The sequence below is a fragment of the Thunnus albacares genome, chromosome 4 (genome assembly GCF_914725855.1).
Source record: "Thunnus albacares chromosome 4, fThuAlb1.1, whole genome shotgun sequence".
Taxonomy (NCBI): domain Eukaryota; kingdom Metazoa; phylum Chordata; class Actinopteri; order Scombriformes; family Scombridae; genus Thunnus; species Thunnus albacares.
Genome location: NC_058109.1, coordinates 5,831,727 through 5,852,236, shown reverse-complemented (window position 1 = coordinate 5,852,236; position 20,510 = coordinate 5,831,727). Strand labels below are relative to the sequence as shown.

The following is a 20,510-nucleotide window of genomic DNA, read 5'->3' as shown; positions in this document are numbered from 1 at the left end:
AAAAAATGAATGAAGTATGTGACGATGAGAGAGTTTGTGTTCAAAGCTTAGAGACAAATGTAAGGAACTTTCCAAAGGCTCGCTCATCAATGTTCATCAGACGAGAGTGTCAACTCAAATGGCAAACCTCATTCTCATTTATATTCATAGTAGCACAACCAAAAGTGTGCAGCATCTTCAGAAATGTGAGCATGGAACATTTTTGAGTCGTAAAAAAGACATTCAGTGGAAATATGGTGACCTCTGACCTATTTTAAAATGTAAATTTGCTAAAGTTGTCAAATTAGTAGCATTAAATGATATCAGCATCTGCATTCTTGAGGGTGAATGAAAATACGTGTGTAATTGTAAACCCTTATAACTGCAATATAACATCACGTTTGTTTTCCGTTTTTTTCTGCCAACAGAATTTTCTTGCAGGCGTACTAAAGTTGACTTTAAACCCTGAGCCTCTGAACCCTGAACTGAACCTCGAGGCAGCTAGCGCCATCAGCAACACTCCCCCGTCTACCCTGTTACTCGATTGATTGACAGCGCGGCGCGGCCCGGCCTGCCCTTTCTCCACACTTTGTTTCATACCTGATGAGGCAGAGACAGCCGCCATCAATCAAACTCTCTGAAAAAAAAAAAAAATGTGAATATGAATCAGCAACTGAGGCCACTTTCCACTGTGGAATCAATTACAGACCAACACAGTTTATGAACTTTTTTTTGCATGCTGCTGTTTGACTGGTTTATAGATTCACAAACAAAACCATATTTTTGTAGCTTAAGAAATGAATCAATATAATTGTCAGCACAAAATGAATTTCTACTCTATTGTAAGAGTAAACAAAATCATGAGGTGTCTTTATGGTTGCGGAGCTAAGGTGCCGACCATGAACGTCTCTTGTCCGTTGTCATGTGTCATTCCCCATCTCTCTTTTTCTCTGTTGATGTGTGTCATCTTTTTATTGTTGGCTATCCAAAAACGTAATAAAAATGCCCAAAGAAATAATGATAATGGCCTGACTAGAACGACATGGGGTGCTGGGAAAGAAAGTGAGCCCGGAGCGCAACAATAGACCCATTTCACGGCAGCACAGGTGGAATTCATAACATTTATTATGGCTAGCACCAACCTGCCCTATACGCTGATATAGATAGATCTTTTGAACTAAAGTTTGTATCAGCTCTTTGACAAATGCACAGAAATATGTGCAGGTCATACAACAAATAAAGAATAATTATATCAGTATCTGTTAAAGGGCTGTATCATTTAAAAAGATATCAATAAAAGCTTAATGATAAACAATTAGCTATAATAAATGAAAGTTATGTATTTCATCATTAACAATAGCTCATCAGCTCAACAAATTCAGCGAGCATATCAGATTTCCAATAAACCAATTAAAAAATATGAGTACACCACAGTGAGAGCGGCGGCACCTTATCAGCCAGGTGTCACGGGGGGTTTTGCACAGCTGACTCCGTGGCTTACAGCCCACACAAGCACACTCAGTAAAAAAATCCATGAACAAGTTTGAACTCTTAACGAACAAATTAAGGCTGTTCCAACAACACGAGGGAATTGACTAACAAAAAAATCTGTGTTAAACGTAATTTCAGACATGGAATCTCTCCAGTGCTGGATCCATTAGCACTTGCAGCTCTTATAACAACCTGGAAATAACACAAACTATTTAAGAATCCCGCCAAAAAAAGAGGAACGGCATGAGCTTTAGTGGATTTCTTTCTTTTGCTTTTTCCCATCCAATATTGTCTTTTGTTTTTTCCTAAGATGCATATTTTCCTGTGATTTATTATACAGCAATGACGTTAAATCTGCATATCTTGTAATTATTTCATGTATTTTTTCTTTTCTTTCTTTAGATTTTTAAGTAACCACTTTTTAAGTTTTACATCAATGTTGTGTTATTGAAGCCTGATCGTCAGACTGAATTTGCCATTTCATTTTACCTCAGTCATTTAGTCAAACATCATGTTAATTTTAGCCAATTTCTGGTTTGGAGGGGTGTTTTTTTTCTCCTTAACCAATCAGTAGCAAGTTACAGTCTACTGTAGGAGTTAACTAAGCTTTTTGTCACAAATATCAAAGAAATATGTTCAGTTTTGCACATTTAAAAAAAGCAAAACAATTAAAAGTACAAGATTAAACCTGTTTATACAAATTAAATTGTTAGTGGGTGAAAGATATATGAGTTCACATCTCTCAATCTATCAAACAAAGTTTTTGAGCCTAAATAAGCATGACACAACTTTTGAGTAGAGGGCAGTATGTTAACAGATTTTGCTGGAAAGGAGTGTTATTGCTAGTAAAAGCAATTTTCGATAAGCTTATTAATCACTGTCCTCCAATTATATAGTCGCAGGCTATATTTAGCTATTTTCTTACTTTGTAATAATTGTGTAGATCATGTATTGTGTACCAGAGAAAATCTCATACATATTAAACTCAAAAGATTATTTGTACAAAATATTTTTCCATTCAGCACTGAGAAACACTTCATCCACAGTAAGCTAGACTCAACAGTCTCCAAAAACACACGCTGTTGTCAATCAGGGACAAATCTGCAGAGCTGCACAGATGAGATTTAGATTTATTAGAAAATAAATAAATACAATAAATAAAGACAAGTCTGGGGATATATTATAGTACAAGTTTACCAGAAGCTGTCTGGTTAAAATTAAGTTAAAATGAGATCACTTCACAACTTTAACACAGTCCGCAGGATTGTAAAAGAGTGAGGGAGAGAGATGGAGAGAAAGACACAGAAAGATCTGGGGGAGTAATAGAGGAGGGTTTTTAGGGGGTTAGGGAGAGATAGAGATAAAGAATGAGTGGGAGTCCGCTTGAGAGAACAAGAGGAGAATGGGGGAGGAAGACAGGGGAGAGTGTAGCATAAAAATCAATTGATATAAGATGCTCTATTTCTGCTGCAGACTTAATCACTGTTTCAGCATGGCACTATGGACACACACACACACACACACACGCATATACACATGCACCACACACACACAGGGGGAATTTTAATTACATTCTGCTATGTGAAGATGATCTTAGTCACTGAACCATTTACCAAACCCAGCGACAGTACAGAGCACCAGGGAACAATACTAACAGTGTGTGTTGGTACATATTGGGGTACTGGATATAGGATGGAGGACAGGATCTGTCTGTGTGTGTGCTGGTGCGCATTTTTGTTACCTCATTGGGGCCGTTTCCAGTATAAATACCGACCTTGTCAGGACTAGTAGTCCTCATGGGGACCAAAGCCTTGTCCTATTGAGGAAAAATGTCGTTTCTGAGGTCCTGGTTAAGATTAAGGGTAAGGTGTGAATTGAGTTCAGGTAAAGGTTAGGGTTGGACTTGAATTGGTTATGGATATGGTGAGTTTAGGGTTTGGGTTAGACTGTCCACAATGAATGGAAGTCAATGCAATGTCCTGACAAGGATAGCTGTTGAGAGAAAGAGAGGTAGTGTGTATATACAGTATGGGATATCAATACTGTTCTAACATTGTCACATTAATATCTGATTTGTACTTTATACATGTATTTGACTTGTGTTAGACATGTATTTGACATGTGTTAACAATTAATTGGTAGTGGGAAAAATATCAAACATTTTCTACAGATGCTCAAAAGCACATATGCAGCTCATTAGTGCTCCTGCTAATCATTACTTTTGAGAAAAACAATCTCACCACAAGGTCCATTTTTGATCACATCAAAAGATCCATATCACATGATTGTCATTCATCAACAGATGGTTTGCTCACTTTCAGTTGTTTCAGCACTTGAACAACTTCCTGTTCAATTGGGAAAACAATGTCACCATCATGTTCTTAGTCACTGCTTTTGACCAAATCACTCCCTATTTACTTTGTAATGCACTACAATTATCCTCCCTCATTTTGTTTGCGTGCATGTCCAAATTCTGAATGTGGTATTTATTCCCTACATAGAGCCTTAAAAAAATCTTGCAATAGTGTCAATGGCATGTACACCAGTTTCTACAATCCCACAGTGCAAAGTATCACATTTTATAGATAGAAAAATTACAGTTTAGTCAGAGACATTTACTGCAAAGGGTTATACGATTAGATTTGTGGAAAAGGTTCTGGTCTTTGAGGGCGCTCTCAGAAAGATAACAGTACCAAAGCTTTATTGACATAAGGCGGAGGACGGTTGGTGGAGGGAGTTGCAGCAGCAATCAGTTTTGATATTAGAAAGTCAGTAGAGTAATAGTGAGCTGACATTTTTATAAAGGCCACCGAAAACACACATGAATATGATTGGATAATACAAGTCACCTGGCAGCCGAACAGATGATGCATCACTGAGCCAATGTCAGCTGATGTTGATCTGCAGACGTGAGAGTGCGACTTCAAGGCTCGGCCTGCACTAATTCTTCACTTCATGTGTCACCAAACCTGTCAGCAATAACTCAAATAATGATTAATAGATGTCTGTGTAGTAAATTATTGAGTTTTTCTTATATAGGGAGTAGTGAATAAGTGAACTTGGGTGTGATTTCAACTGCATTTCAACTGGGTACACTCAATCTACTCATGACATTGTAGTTAACTTTATTCAACAACAATTTATGTAATTTATATAAAAGTTCCTATCCAGACATGTTGTAAGTTACATAAAAAATACTCTGCTATGAATAATAATTTGTGGCTAATACGTATGTTCAATTCAATTCAGAAAATTAGTAACCTCATTAAAACACAAGATGTCTCCTACTTCAATGAAAAGTCCATTATCAGTGTATCAAGTTTCCACATCACACTTAAGTAATTTGCACACTGGACAATGATTGGCTCCAAACTAATCGTGATGTCACTCATCTTTCAGCAGATGTGAAATGTGAAAACAGCTTTCGAGACTCAAACTTTGCACTTGGCAAGTCTTTTATCAAGCAAAAACGAAAATGCACACACAATTAATCAATAACTTTCCAAATAAGTAATTCCATTAGCAATGGCAATATGCTAATGGAAATAATAATGGCAATAATATGTGAATGAATTTATGAAACAGCCAGTAATATGATCTTCCAGTTGACCAAACATTGGTGCAGCCCCAATTTCAAGCTCCCAGAGCCCAAGATAATGTCTTCAAATCACTTGTTTTGTCCAACCAACAGTTAATAACCCAAAGATATTCAATTTACTATGACATAAAACAGCACCAAAGAATGCTTGTCTTTTTTCTTCTTGATCAATTACTTTGACCATTAATTTTCTGCCAATTTAGTAATAATTTCAGCCAAAAACCCCCAACTTAAACGAAAAAATACATTGTTGGTCCGAGCACTCCAGAACAACACACTCTGATCTGGTGGCCTTATTGGGTGTAATCAGTATGACAATATACATACGTTTTATGATGTGACAAAGCTATAGTTAAGGTTTGGTTAGGTTTGGGCACAAAAACTAAATGGGCCGGGTTAAAATGAGCACTTAAAGTTAGGGAAACATCTTGGTTTCAGTTACAATGACTATTCTTCAAGGTTAGGAGACCTTTGTCATCATGGTTCTAATAATAACCACATGGTTAAGGTTAGGGGACAATCATGGTCACCCGTCCACATATTTACATCATCTAATTTCCACTGTTGCTCCGTTCATAATCACTACAGCCTCTAGAGGGCGTCTGTCACTTGAACAAGAATATATGTAATTTTAAGGCCTTTTCATTAATGGCTAATCCTGTTGTTTTTGCTTGGGGGGGACAGTCTCATTTCAGCACTTATCAATATTGAAAATAATCATTAGCTGCAGCCCTCGTGCGGACACATCACTTATGTACTTTTAGATGTATGTGTGTGTTGTGTATTCCCAGTAGCTCAGCTTGAAGCAGATTGAATCAGAGCACTTAAAGATTCCCCAGAGACAAACAGACAAACAGTTACACTGTGCCGCTTCATTCAGCTGGATGAACACTACTGCTGCTGCTGCCGCTGCTGCTGCTGCTGCTCTCTGTCTGCTCTTCTCTGTTCTCTCTGTGTGATGTACAGTGTTGCCCTGGGCTCTGACAGATAGAGACGGCAGTTTATTGAAGTAGGTACCAGTCCAGGTTAAACAAGAAAAGCACGCACTGCCTTCAGCCTTCCTTCTTTCTCTCATTTTTTTCTCCTTTCCAATCCATGCTTCTTCTTCTTTTCTTTTGTCTCTCCTCTGTCTCTGTGGCTCTGAGCCTGCAGCAATTATCAACATCTTTCTCTCCTTTTCTTCCATCTCTCTTTCCCTCTCTCACCCTACTTCTCCCTTTCCCTGAACATACAAGCTGGGGCTATTTTCATTTCTATTCTTTTGTATCCCCTCTTCTCTCTTAGCCCTCTGTCTTTCCCCTTAATTTATTCCTAATCCTTCCTTGGCTTTACTTTTCCTCCTTTTAACATCCCTCCTCCCTTAATGTTTTTTTCTTCTCCTCTCTCTTCTCTCTCTGTACCTCTCTCTGTCTTCTTCCTTTCCATTCTCACCTTTTCCTCCCCCAACTTTCTCTTTACCTAACATTTTCTTCTCCCCTTCCCCTCTTTTCTGTATCTGTTTTTCTTTTCTGGTCCCCCCTGCCTCCCCTCTCAGCTCCTCTTCATCTCTCCATTCCTCCCCGCATTGACATAAAACCTCAAGCTAAATTTAACCTTACCTTTCTTTGTACCTTTTTTTTTTTCTTTTTTTTTACCCTCTGTTTATATGACCTGGAGGGAATCAGGCATATCTGCATTTTTCTTTCCATCTCTTTACCTCTTTTCCTCCCTTTCTCCATCCACCCCTCCTTCCCTCCCTTTCTCCATCTGTTCTAAAACATACTGTAGCCTCGGGCTGTCTGTATCAGCGATAGCAACTGCAAAAAGCGCTTTAAAAATGCAACAGACACACTGCAACATGCTTAGAGTCTGACTGACTGACAGACTGGCTGATAGACGGTGTCATATGAGATATACTTCATACGCTGTGCTGACCTACAATTTTAGGGCCATTTTCATTTCCACTATGAATTACTCTTTAATAATAAAACACTCTTTGTCTGCATCATACAGGCTGGTTGACTGACAAACTGTCTGACTGGTTGAATAAAGGTATGTTCAGGAAACAACTGTTGCTGCCACAGGAAGCGCAGCAGCAACTGATACAAGTCTCATCATCACCATGCTGCAAAATTTGCCATTGTAACACAACTCTCTCAAGTAAATAAGATTTAGCATAAGACAGCAGCAACAATTAACATTAACATCCATGGTCCTGGATGTAAATGTTCTTCATTTTCTTCATAGGCAATACAAAGGCTTGGATCAAATGAAACTCTCCTGTTTGAATCATCAGTAAAAGGTTATTTGATGAAAGTCAAAGCACCGTGTATATAATAGCTTAATCAGCCTCCACATTTGGGTAATAAACAGCCAATCACCAAGCTTAACATCCTCATAAGTCAGGGGAAGTGTATGATTGCATTTTGTAGAAACCTGAAAAACATTCAAGAGTGACACGTGTTTTGTTAACACTTGCAACAATGAAGTTGTTCATCGTGTCATACTGTGAAAACCACTGGTTTAGATCTTCCACACCGGAGACACCACATGTATTATGAACTGTGACCCTATAGAGCCACATGGTTTCATGTGCAATACTGACTGATAGTGAATACAATACTATGCACACTCTGCAGCATGCACTAAGAGTACAATAGTGTATTGTGTGTGTGTCTGTTTCATATCATGTACATATGGAGATTATATACCAACGTTGTGTGCACCTTGTATTTTTCTATGTTCAGCTGGATGCAACACTTGACTTATTTCCCCTCAGGGACAATTAAGTATGTCTTATCTTATCTTATCTTATCTGAAAAGACTTGCAGGGGTATTAACTCCATATGATACTACATCACTATCAGGAGTGAGCTGCACTTCCAAGCAATTTCAAAGTGAGGCACAGTGACTGGTCAGCGACAAGTCAATTAGATAATTGTCGTGTTACTTCCTGTGTCAACTGGGGTATCTTGCAGGTGATATTGAACACCTCCGGCTACAATTTCTGGCACCTACTGGAAGCTCATTGAAAACCCTAACAGTGGAGCAGAGGAGAGAGACTAAGAAAGCAATGTAACTGACCTGCAAGATGATATTTAACATGGGTTTTTTTTTTCCTTCCTGAAAACAAATCATTTTTAAAATATTTGTATGAAACAAATATTGGTGGAAAAAAAAACTCTATTTGTGCTTTGCCGAATAAAGCATTTTGTATTCAGGTACATCCCTAGTAGACAAGGTGGAACATGTCTTGTTTTGTTAAGTCAGGTTGCTTATGTTTCATTTATGTTGCCACCCAAGAGCCAAGCTTGTGCTTGATTAAGAAATCTCAAACTGACTAATTTGCATCCAAGTGAATAAAGCATCTGACTAATCGGAAGTTCAAGGGTCAATTCAATGTCAAGAAAATCCATTTGGGATCAAAACATTGTTACCGTGGGTTAAGAAATAGCAAGAGAAAGTATTTTTTTTAAAGAAGAAGAAGCATTTTATTAGAACAATTGTAAATGGTATATCTATCATTAACTGGGATCCTGAATGTGGTCTGGTCTCCTTAATTTTTATTATCTGGTTGTGGTGGTGCTCTCAGTAAATCCTCATTTCAGAGGATTCCAGAAAACCCGAAATGTTTGATGCATATGCAATCTGTTGTTTTTTTATCCAAAACACAGATAAAAGTGGGAACAAACCTCCAACTCGCTTCCACCGGAACCTCTGTGAAAGCGAGGCGAACCACAGTGAAACACAACTGGGACAGACGCTAACATCTGCCATTAATTATTTATTGACTTAACATCAACGTGCAGATTGCCTGATGAGATCCAACACAAACTATAACACCTTCTGTCTTACAAACATTGGCATTCACTGAGTTGACAGAGCATAGGGCTCATCGCTCAGTATATCCATAATTAATGGAACAATCTGTATGTCTACAACAGACTGCTCATTGCTTCCCACACATTTACAAGGATGGTGGGAAACAAACATTTTCATGCAACAGTAACAGAGGACGATGGATTCCAAACATACAAGAATTTAGTTATCAGAAGGCAGCAGAAAAAAACTGGACCTGTTAACTTTCAAAATGAGGTCTAAATCAGATCCATTTAAATTAATTTTGGGAATACAAATCAGACCTGAAGCACAATAATGGGTAACGGTGATATCATTATTATTATTATTATTATTGTATTTTATTATCATCAACAGATCCCCTGAAGAGATCAAAACCATCAATTAATTTATCCTCCTAAGTTCCATCTGTGCAACCGCAGCCTGATATTACTTACGACTCACTGCTGTAAAACTCCACTTAGAACGATAAAAAACACATCACAGAGCTCCTTTATTTCTTATCTCAGCTCATAAAAAGAGACAAACCTGAAACTGAGAAATCGAAAACACAGTAACAGATTTTTCCTTAAAATCTTGTGGTGTTCGATTATGTATCGTTAAAGCTGCACTAAGCAATTTAAGTGCAGAAACTCTTGCGTCTGCGTTGTTGCCGTACTGGAGCGGTTGGTCAGCAGTCAAGAGTTAAAGAGAGTAGACTGCTTGGAGAAACACATTACTTTTCACAAGTGGCAATTGTATTGTATTTTACTGTTATATAAGTTAGTGAATGTGAAATATTGCTTCAGACTATCCTGAAAATGACCTGACACCTTCACGATGATGGCTTCCTAACGAAAACATGACGTTGCTGAATAATGGTTAAAGCACTACGTGACTAGAGGTAAACTTGATATTTACTTGACCTCATTCTTTGTATATTTTACTTCATAGAAAATTGTCCACTGGAATGTGTTTGTGCTCATTAGATTATACGCACCAGCTGGCTAAATAAGCTAGATCTAGCAAGCCATATTTATGATGCTAGTTTAGTGCACTGGCTGCACCATTCAACTAAATGCCAGAAGTAATTTTGAGATGGCTTTGTTTTTGTCAAAGGTTCCCCAAAGAACCTCCTGGACTAAGAAAAGCTTGGGCCATAGCTGTCAGGGGGAAGCATTATGAACCTAATGATACTACAGTTCTCTGTAGCTATCATTTCAAGGCACATGACAGAACTGGGTAAATAGTGTGTTTAAAAGGAATGTGTGATTCAATTTTTGCATTCTTTCCAAACCATCTGAACAAGGTTAGTGTATTTTCAAGTCATAAGATTATAGTGTTCTTTGTAGTAAACAGTGTTAATGTACAGTGGACACTGACTGGAATGATGAGCATACCAATGATCTTTTACTAACATAATTGGAAATACCACTAAACCTGATATTGAAAGCCTTTTAGATTTTTCTAATATTGATTTCTTACTTAATTTGAAGGTGCCCAATAAAACCAGGTCAACTAGGACATCAACACAAGCTGGTGAGGCAAGTGATGATCCCGTACCTATGTGTCTGAATCTCCCGGACCGCTGAGTTCATCAACCTTGGTAAGTGTAACAAAGCGGTTCTTATCCACAGCACTTTTGCTACATACTTTGAGTTGTGTTGTATAGCTCTTACCCAACAAGTGTTACATTTCATAGGATCATCATTACGCCCTTGACGCTGATCAAGTCAAACAGCTGAGGCTCAAGCAAGAGTTTACGAGCGATGAAATGAGGCTCATCCATGTGTGCCCAGTTCCTCAATGACTGAGATTTATGAAGCACACACGGCTTTATAAGTCTGATGAAAATAACGCGTATGCATATTTCTGGCTTTGTGTGTACACAAATACAGTGTGATATATAGTTTTAATCATGAATCTGGACAGTTTTATGCATCTGGCGCCAGATCTTCCAGTTGAACTCCTAGAACAGCACTATGCCTACACTCCGGCTCAAAGGGAGTTTAACGCTGCACATGCATGGTCCCAAAGCCTACAGCTATTTAAGAAAGACAATGCACATAATGCACATACCGCCTCCTCATCCTCATACACTTCAAAGGTAAACATGCTAATGTATTCTACAGAGGTATTGTTTGTAATAGGTGCATTATTGTTGACATGTTCTACTCCCATATCCACACAAACTGCAAATGTACAGCACTTCAGTACTTTCTGCATCCATTAATCCCATCTCCAACCTTTACAAATAATGTGTTGTAATTTTATATATATATGTATAAATCTACATTTTTGGAGACACTCATAAAAGCTGAAATTCTAAATAATTGTCTGACTGCTACTACTACAACAGCAATAACAACTCTCAGCGTGCCCTAAGAACTGTGCACAAACATACAGTTTCTTTTTCATAATATGCTGAATATGATACCTTGTTAATCTGTATAAGTGAAGTCAAGACTCTGTAGATTCAAATTCCACAGTGAATTCCTTGGTGAACAAGTGAAATAAATAGTGCTTTTTTTCAATTCACTTTCTGAATCAAACCGTGATATTATTGGTCAAGTGTAAAGTAAATGAAAGCGACCTCAAACCACATTCAGTCAACAGATCATTCAGTTCTTCCAAGTACAAAAACCTCATTACCATAATAACTGAAGTATACACGCAGTAGGAAATTACATGGTTAGCTTGACCGCAGTAGAATTGAAAAGTGTGTGAATCGTGTAGCTGCGTGCTGTCACTGAGGCTATGCTAACGCTAGCTGTTGGATGGTCAGTAAATCCCTCAAAACTGTTTCCTGCCTACTTATTAAACCACAAACGTCTAATTTTATGTTTCTAAGTTACATGTTTGAAATACAAAAGATGCAGCGTGTGCGTGGAGGATTTTGAGCTGTTTAAAGGCAACTTTGACGAAGCTGACAGCTGAGTAACGAAAGCAAAGTAACGAGTAATCTAACTTAACACATTACATTTGCTGCTGAGTAACAAGTAATGCAATAACGTCGATGACATGTAATGTGAGAAGAGTTGCTAACTGCAATGAATGATTAGAATTGTTATAGCATCTTTCAGCTCTGATTTGTCTCTGATCCTGTGGCTCCTTGGCCAATTTTTTTTTTTTTTTTTTTTTTTCCAGCAGTGCTTCTGTATTGTGAGCCTGTGTGCTGGTGACGATAACCCTCATCCCTCTTATTCACTCCCCCCCTCCCTCTCTGTTGTTGCTCTCCATATTCCTGTGATTGCATTTTTTAACCAGTGAAGGGTGCAGAGCAGGCAATGCAACTACAGAAAAAAAATGTGGTGCAGAGGCGAGCTGAGATTTGATAAGGCCATTTTAATGATTGTAGTATACCAGATTCATTTATCACGAAGAAAGATACAAATGTAGAAAAACACAAAATGACAATAAACTAAACTAAACTTATATAGCACATTTTAAACAAAGTAAAATAACAAAAGTATGCTAAACAATGAGAAATAATTTACATATGCATAAATAATAACACCAATGAAACTGCACAGTGCATCTTTGATGACATTATTGAGGTCTATCAAATCACCAATTTGAAATGAACTTCCAAAACAGAGAAGCACATTTAGGATGACATCATCTTGAACAGGATGACGGGATTTTGGTTTCCCTTTTTTTTGTGATACTGTGAACCTTTTAATTGAACAATCCTAAAGAATAATCTCCTGCAAATATGAAATATCTCACTGAATCAAAGCTGTGTTATGGAGCGTCACAAACTACAAACTATTCACCGACCAATTAGTATAACTGCCCGAGCTTTAAGTGGAACAGAATTAGTCGTGTCTTGAATTCAGTTTCATTAGGGAGGTTATGTTTTAACGGTTTTGCATTTCAATGAGGTTTTGAGCTCCTGGCTTCCTTCTCTCACTTCACTCTTGGTTTCACTGTTGAAAGGATTATTGACCAGGGACAAGGTGGAAATATTTCTCTCTCTCTGCCTTGTCATTACCCTGTTTCTCCTTCCTCTGTCCCTTCATTTGTTCATTTAGTCAACTTCCTGTTAATGATCTGTTTGGTCGTTTTGCATTTAAATGAGGTGGACTTGCTATTTTTCTATCCATATCTCTCTCCCACCTTTCATTCATTGATTCATTCAGTCATTTCTGCAATTATTTCCAACTGTATTAAATTCTGCACCAGGTTATTGTAACTTTCAAGGTTTTGCATTTCAATGACGCCAACCCCCTGTGTCATTCTTTCATTTTCCCTTCTCTCTCCATCTTTCTCTTTCTATATGGTGATGAAGGACATGCTCTAGAGGGAAAAGTTATTCCCTCCCTTTCAGTATATTTCACCTCCCCCCCCCCCATTCATTCTCTCATCGCGACCTTAAATTCTTCAGCCTTATTGAGGTTACAGTCTGTTTGGTGGTTTGCATTTCAATTAGGCTAACCTCAGCTTTTTCCCCTTTTCTCTTAGTCTTTTCTCTCACTCTCTGTCTCTTGGTACAGTGATCAAAGACTTATTTCCCAGGGATAAATTTGTCATATGCGCTTTACTTTACTACCTCGACATAAGATAAGGTGCCAATTGGTGAAAGCTTTTATCCAAAGAGTCTCAAAGTGCCATGAGGCTCATATACTTTTAGCATGGGCAGAGCAAAGGGGAATAGAACTCCTGACTTGGACAGAGTTAGTGCCTTGCTCTTTTCAGGTCTTTTTCTTTTTAGCTATGTGAAATCTAAAATTGAAATCTGTCTTCATGAGACAGTGACATCATCTAAAAATCCCGTCCTCTAGCTGTTTACAAAAACAGTGGATCCTGGCTCCAGCACTGTGCAACATCGTCTTGCATTGACCAACCAGCATTGTGCTAATTTTTGCTGCTGTGATAAATTCCCATAGTTGTGAAATCCTACCTCAAGGGAGAGAAAAAACTGTGTCTTTGTGTCTGTTGTAGAACTCAACCTCCAGGTTAATGAACCATCTTCTCACTGGTATGACTCAAGGACAAATATAAAGACTTCATTCAAAAATCAAAGACATGCTCTATGGCAACCGTTATCAATGAATTTCAAAAGAATTTCACACAGAACACGCATAGTTTCATTGCTGCAAAGATTAAAATGCAACCAGGGCATATTTTTATTGCTCTTTATTTTATATGGTCAGTGACAGCAGACACTTTCATGGGATCTTGGGATCTTGTAATATGTCTCAGCTGTCTGGACAGGGTTTATTTTTAAAACCTTTTGTTTATTTTTTGTTTGGCCTTAAGAAAGTGTTGATTTTTTATCTATCTATCTATCTATCTATCGATCTATCTATCTATCTAGATACAGATATAGATATACGTATTTGGTTGTTTAAGTTAGAGGACTTGTTAGTATGTAAGTATGTGTGTATATCACAATATGTGTTGTTATGCACTTTAATTATACTTTTATTCCACTGCCTTAAGCCAGGAAATGCATCACTAACACAGTCCCATCATCTTTGATAACACTAGGGTAATGCTTTGTACCATTCTGCTTGTTTCACTCTAAAAATGCTAACGCTACAATCAAAATTAGAAAACATGCAATTGTTATAAGGCCAAGGACTTTGATATAAAAGTAATAGCATTCTGGGGTCAAGCTCGCCTGTCCATGGACATCAAAGAACTGACTGTACCCCCACAGAACTCAGCAGTCCCTGTGATTGGACAGGACGCATCTTCTGGGTGAGCAGACCAAAACTTTATAATCGTCTCTTATCTGAGAAATCATGCTTCTAGGATGGTTTTTCTTGCCCCTGCGATGACTTTCTGGGTTTTCTTGCTCTTGCTTCTCGCCCTTGCTCTTTGCTTGTCTGAATATGTCATTTTGAACAATAGGAAACAATAGAAAACCATTTGAAACCTCAAAATCTAGAGCAATGAGTTAAGAATCAAAACTACAGAGCGTCCCGGTTGCCAATTTGTTACAGTGCACACCACATAACCGCAACGTCACTGGTTTGATTCCAGCCAGGCATCTTTGTTGCATGTCATACCCATCTCTCTCTTCCCTTGTTTCCTGTCTTCCTGTTCACTGCCCACTATCCAATTAAAAAAAAAAGTCCCCATTAAGATCATAAAACCATTTGTGAACAAATCCCTTACACTCAACAACAACCAGACCGTTGTGCTGTTTTGCAACTATTGGTGGTCACCCTTATGAAAAAAATGTGATATATGTCTTGCAAAACATGTGATTTTTGGATAGATCAAATGTGAAATGAAAGTCATCAAAACATCACCAGTGCTTTCGTAAATTTCATGTGAAACAGGATGTCACTTGATAAATTCACACACATGGTCTGAGGACATCTCAACAAATTGCTGTTTTGTATCCTAGCTTGCATGACTTTGGACTGTGAAAGAAAAAAAAGTAGTAACTAGAGGAGGCTGATTGAGAGAACATGCAGACTCACTCCACACATAAAAGACCAAGCTCAACATATTAAACACACGACGTCCTGAGGTAACATAGTTGATCATCCAATCACTGTGCTGCAGCTACAATACTTTATTATGAATATATTATTTGACATGGTGTATACCTCCTTTACTGCCGTGTTACCACCTCTTCATTCACTCATTTATTACCTGACAATTTATATCTTCATGAAGGATATAATGTAACTAGTGGTTTGGTGGTTTTACATGTGAAGGAGGGAATCTTGGGCCCATTCTCTTAGTCTCTCCTCCTCTCTCTCTGTATGCTGAGGAAAGAATGATTTTCTGGGGGGGGGAAAGTGTTCACGGTAACTTTCCCTCAGAAGAGCTTTCCATTTCCCAGGCTTTTGTTGAGATATTACCACAACTAATCCTGAGGGCAGAGTTTTCTTTACTGCTGCATACTTGCGTGTGTTTGTGTGTGTGTGAGAAGACGAGGGAGAGAGATGGTCTGTATGCAAATATGCACCTGTGTATGATGGCATGTGTTTTGTATTGTCTATGCATGTGTGTAAGTGCAGTATACACGCATTTTACTTGAGTGTGTGTTTGTGGGTGTGTGTGTGCTGTATAGAGAGAGACAGCGTGTGAAAGAGCAGCCCGTCATCACAAGAAAAACGACAGTATACGTCTAAAATTCAGGCTGGCAAAGATGACCTGTAGTTACGTTTACGCCATCTAGTGGCCGTAGTAATTATGATCGGGGGAAACGACGCAGTACAGATGACGTCAATATGAGGTGACTTGATAAATGATTTTGCCTTATTAGGAGGAAGCATGTCGGTGGAAGGCTGGATTGTTAGATGACAAGTCGGGACATTTTTACATTTTTTTAAAAAATCGTAACGTCATGGTGTTTACTGTTGCCATGACGACAAAAGTTGTGTAAACCACATTTCAAATGATCATTTTAACCCAAACCATGATCTTCCCTAACCCTAACCAAGTGTTTTTTGTGCCGAAACCTAACCAGACCTTAACCAAAGCAGCATATTACGCTCCTACAAGTCGTTCTGGAGTGCATTATTACTACGGCCACTAGATGGCGTAAACATAACTAGGTCGTTTTTTTTTTTTGCCAGCTGAATTTCAGACCTATAATGTCTTTTAATCGTGAGGCTGTGTGTGAGAGAGAGTATCAGACAGATTATGTCATTGTGTGTGTTTCTCTCTGTGTGTGTGATTGTGTGTCGTACCCTACAGTAGACCTGACTACAGCACCCTGATACTCCTGCAGTGTTTCCCACCAAGCTGCGTGTCTGTGCATGCGTGCGTGTGTGTGACAGACACAGAGAGACTGATTGAGTGAAAAGAAAGAAAGGGAAAGACTAAGCATGAGTGTGTATTTAAGATTGTGTTTTTGTCTGTGTCAGAATGTGTGTGTGTGTGTGTGTGATAAGCCTTGGTTGACTGGAACATATGGGAGACCGATTAGGTTGAAAACACTGACATACGTACACATACACATGCACACACGCACTGAAAATGTGCACGTACGGATTGAAAATGTGCACATACGCTGCGAAAACATGCACACACACACACACACACACATGCACGCACGCACAGGAGGCTCCATGCCAGACTGCCTGACAGTGTGTTGAGAGTCAGTTCAGTACAAGAGGAAGGTCTAGATTTACAACTCAACCTGCCTTCCTGTTACACTACAACAACTTCCAGGCACATTAAAATTATTTTACACGCACACACTCAGATACTCACACACACAAGTAGCCTATATCCTGCTGTGTGTGGTGGTGGGTTGTGAAAATTCTCAGTGCGTATGTGCATGTTTTCAGTGTGTGTGTGCACATTGTCAGTGTGTATGTGCACATATTTCAATGTTTTCACCCTAATCGGCCTCCCATAGAATCACATCCAGGGAAGTGCAGGAGGAGGTTATCCCTCCACTGCAGAGGCTAAACACACAAACACACACACACACACACACACACACACACACTACTAGATTTTTCTCTCTATCTTTCCTCTCTCTTGCTTTGTCTCATACACACACACACTCTCTCTCCCAAACTCTCTTCCTTTCACACACTGCTCATGACTCTCTCTCTCTCTCTCTCTCTCTCTCTCTCTCACACACACGCACACACCAGCAAATACACATGCTCACACAGACTATCCTCATCTTTCTCTCTGCTAATTTTCTGTCTTTCTCTCATGCTTTCTCCACGCTACTTTGTCTTCCGCTCTGCTGCTAAATTTTCTTTGTATCACCCAATCTCTCTCTCTCTCTCTCACACACACACACACACACACACACACACACACACACATAGAAAGCTGTGGCTTGGCAGGAATGACTACTGCAGTACCAGGGCGCTGAAGTCAGATTTGGTAGCAAGTCAGACACGTGAGAGCGCACACACACACACACACACACACACACAGACTGGCAAAACCACTGCAGTACTGGGTGCAGTGGAGGAAGCTAACATTATGATTACCTGAAGGTGATCCTGCTGTTTCACACTCCAACAGCAAACAGTGCAACGGCAGCAGCCTAGACAAAGAAAGACACACACACACCTCAACACTAAATCTTTGTCAGCCTCACACACACACACACACACACACACACACACCCTCATACAAACACACGGTGTCGACACATGTAAGGTGGGGAAATACAGGAATTCTGACGTCAATTCTACAATTTAATGCAATTTTCTGGTAATTTACATCTGATTTATTTCTAATTTAGATTTTACACTCGCCAATTTGTTACAAACACTGGATATAATTACTACTAATTTCAGCGCTTTTCAGGTACTAATGTATTGTCTAATCTAGTTTGAAACTAGCCTGCATTCAGTAGAGTGTATATCTCCACAGGCACCACGTAGCTATCAAGATATATGCCAGCTCTAATTTTTAACAAATGTAATTTACTCCATCTATGGAAGAGGGACAAATTTTCTAATTTCCCAGAAAGGGACTTATAATAGAGTAACCCAACACCAAGTAGAAGTATTGATGCAATGGTTACTGTACTGGCAGTTTAATATACCTTTCACAGTAAATGTAAAATGTGTGTGGCAACATATTTCTTTTCCATAATTGATAGTAAGCATTAAAACTGTAATGTAAATTTACCAAAATATTACCCATGACTGTTATTTTTCATACGAGTTTTGATTTCTGACAAAAAAAAAGCCCAGTTCTCACTTTTGATTCCATTTTTTTGTGAACCTGTGAGGATGGGCTGAGATCCAGTTCAGGTCACGGTGGACAATTTGATGCTGCTGCCTGTTTTCAGCTGCTTGACTCCAAAATGCTGCAGTCAGTTGTCGGAGCCAGACTGAGGCTTTACTGAAGCTAATCCATGTTTTTAAAACAATTCCAGACTACATGATTTCATCCTCTAGAGCTGACACTGGAAATAAATGTCTAAAAAAATAAAATTCATATTCAGCAAGTGCATCGTAACCTTCTGAAATTCAGCATTTTATTTTCCTTTAAATTGAGCTAAATGGCAGCCACACTTCATTTTTAATAACCTAACTTTTAGAGAACAGTATGTGTTGTTGTAGAGCCTGCAGGTAAAATCGACCATGTAATGATTACTCTTTAGCAGCTACAGCTTCATGTGGTATAGTGACTGCAAACTCTTCAATGCATAAAAATAGGTTTACATTAAGGAATAGTAAAAATCAGAGCTGACTGGTGCTTCCTGCAATTTTGGATGGACACTGAACCTCCAATGCATCACATAATCAAGACACCTTTTACCATTTCTTTTAGGTTCTGAAGTTTTTATTATGAATGCAGGGGTATGCTTTGAAAAAAAAAGATGTTTGTACAGAGTGTTGTCCAAGAAAAGGCGAAAGCGTTATTAGCTGTTCAGAACGGCCGCTCTCAAAGGCGCAGCGGAAAAAAGGCCCGAGAGTGTGGCAGGGTTGTCATTGTCGTTGGTTGAAATGGGGATAATGGTGCAGACTTCTGAACAATCTCTCCTCACAGGCGTTTCTGATGTTGCACTTGTTTGTGCACATGACAAGTGATGGAAGTAGTAGTTGAGAGAAGAAGAAGAATGGAAAAATGAGAGCTTGAGAGAGCAGTTTAAATCCTGCCGACTGTCCGCTCTCTGCACACCTGGTCATTCACAGCATGAAATTGGGCAGATTGTTGGTTTCGGGGGGGGACACAGGCTACTGGATGCCAACGTCAGAGAGATTCAGGGAAAAGGGGTTTCAGTCACATTGCATTGACACAGTGAGGTACAGAGAATTATAGCACTTCCGATCTTTAGTTTTAGCATTCAATCATTACAATTAAAAGACATGTTTTAGATGTGCAGCTCTCATATGTTTGAAACTAATACAAAACTGATTTTCAATGCTCAACCATACCTAATGCTCAGGAATTACATTGGCAGGTAAAATAATTAAGTAATAATTACCCCGAACAGTGGCGACAAAAAGAAGACCTGGGTACTAAAATAATGGAATTTTCCTTTTACAGGAGAGTCTGTGAGTGTTTGTGTGTGTCTGAGTGTGTGTGTGAGCTGATGTTAGTCTCATCCTTGACTGTGAGTTTGCACGTTTCTGTCACAGTCTGTAATTACTAGTGAGTGCTGATGTGTGCTCATGTTAAAGTGAAGCTCTGCATGTGTGTGATGACGTCCCTTTATGTGCGTGTACGGGAGAGTGTCAGTGTGTGCTGGACTGTCAGTATGTGTGTGTGTGTGTGTGTGTGTGTGTGTGTGTGTGTGTGTGTGTGTGTCTGGGCTGTAGGCTGTAAGCCAGGAGAGCCTTGGCAAAGTAAAGATGCTAACAGAGACAGACAGGCTGCCATCTCCCTCAGCTGCTTGGCTATCACACAAACACACACACACACACACACACACACACACACACACACACACACACATACACGAGTTATAAATTGACACTCACAGACACAGAAATACTCAGAATTACAGACGATCAAATCAGTCCTCGCTCTCGCACGGCAGAGTGCTACCATCAGCAAGAAGAAAATGTCCATTGACAGAAAAAAGAAGAAAAATCTTTGCTGACTCTTTAGAACCGAGTTAATTGTTATCAGAAGAGTGCGAGTGGTCATGTGGTTAGCTATAAAAAGAGGAATGGAGAGGAGAGGAGAGAAGAGGAGAGGAGAGGAGAGGAGGGAATGACAACAGAGA

At 39.0% G+C, this 20,510-nt stretch overlaps 1 long non-coding RNA gene across 1 annotated transcript in view; it reads right to left on the bottom strand.

Annotated features, from left to right (window-relative positions):
* Window positions 1–534: 534 nt before the first annotated feature.
* The window catches only part of LOC122980102, a 76,347-nt gene continuing 56,371 nt past the window's right edge, over window positions 535–20,510 (bottom strand). Inside the window, exons 2-3 of the long non-coding RNA XR_006402995.1 lie at window positions 17,812–17,867; window positions 535–616 (exon numbers count right to left, since the gene is read on the bottom strand). This is a non-coding gene — a long non-coding RNA (uncharacterized LOC122980102). The remainder of the gene's footprint in view (window positions 617–17,811; window positions 17,868–20,510) is intronic.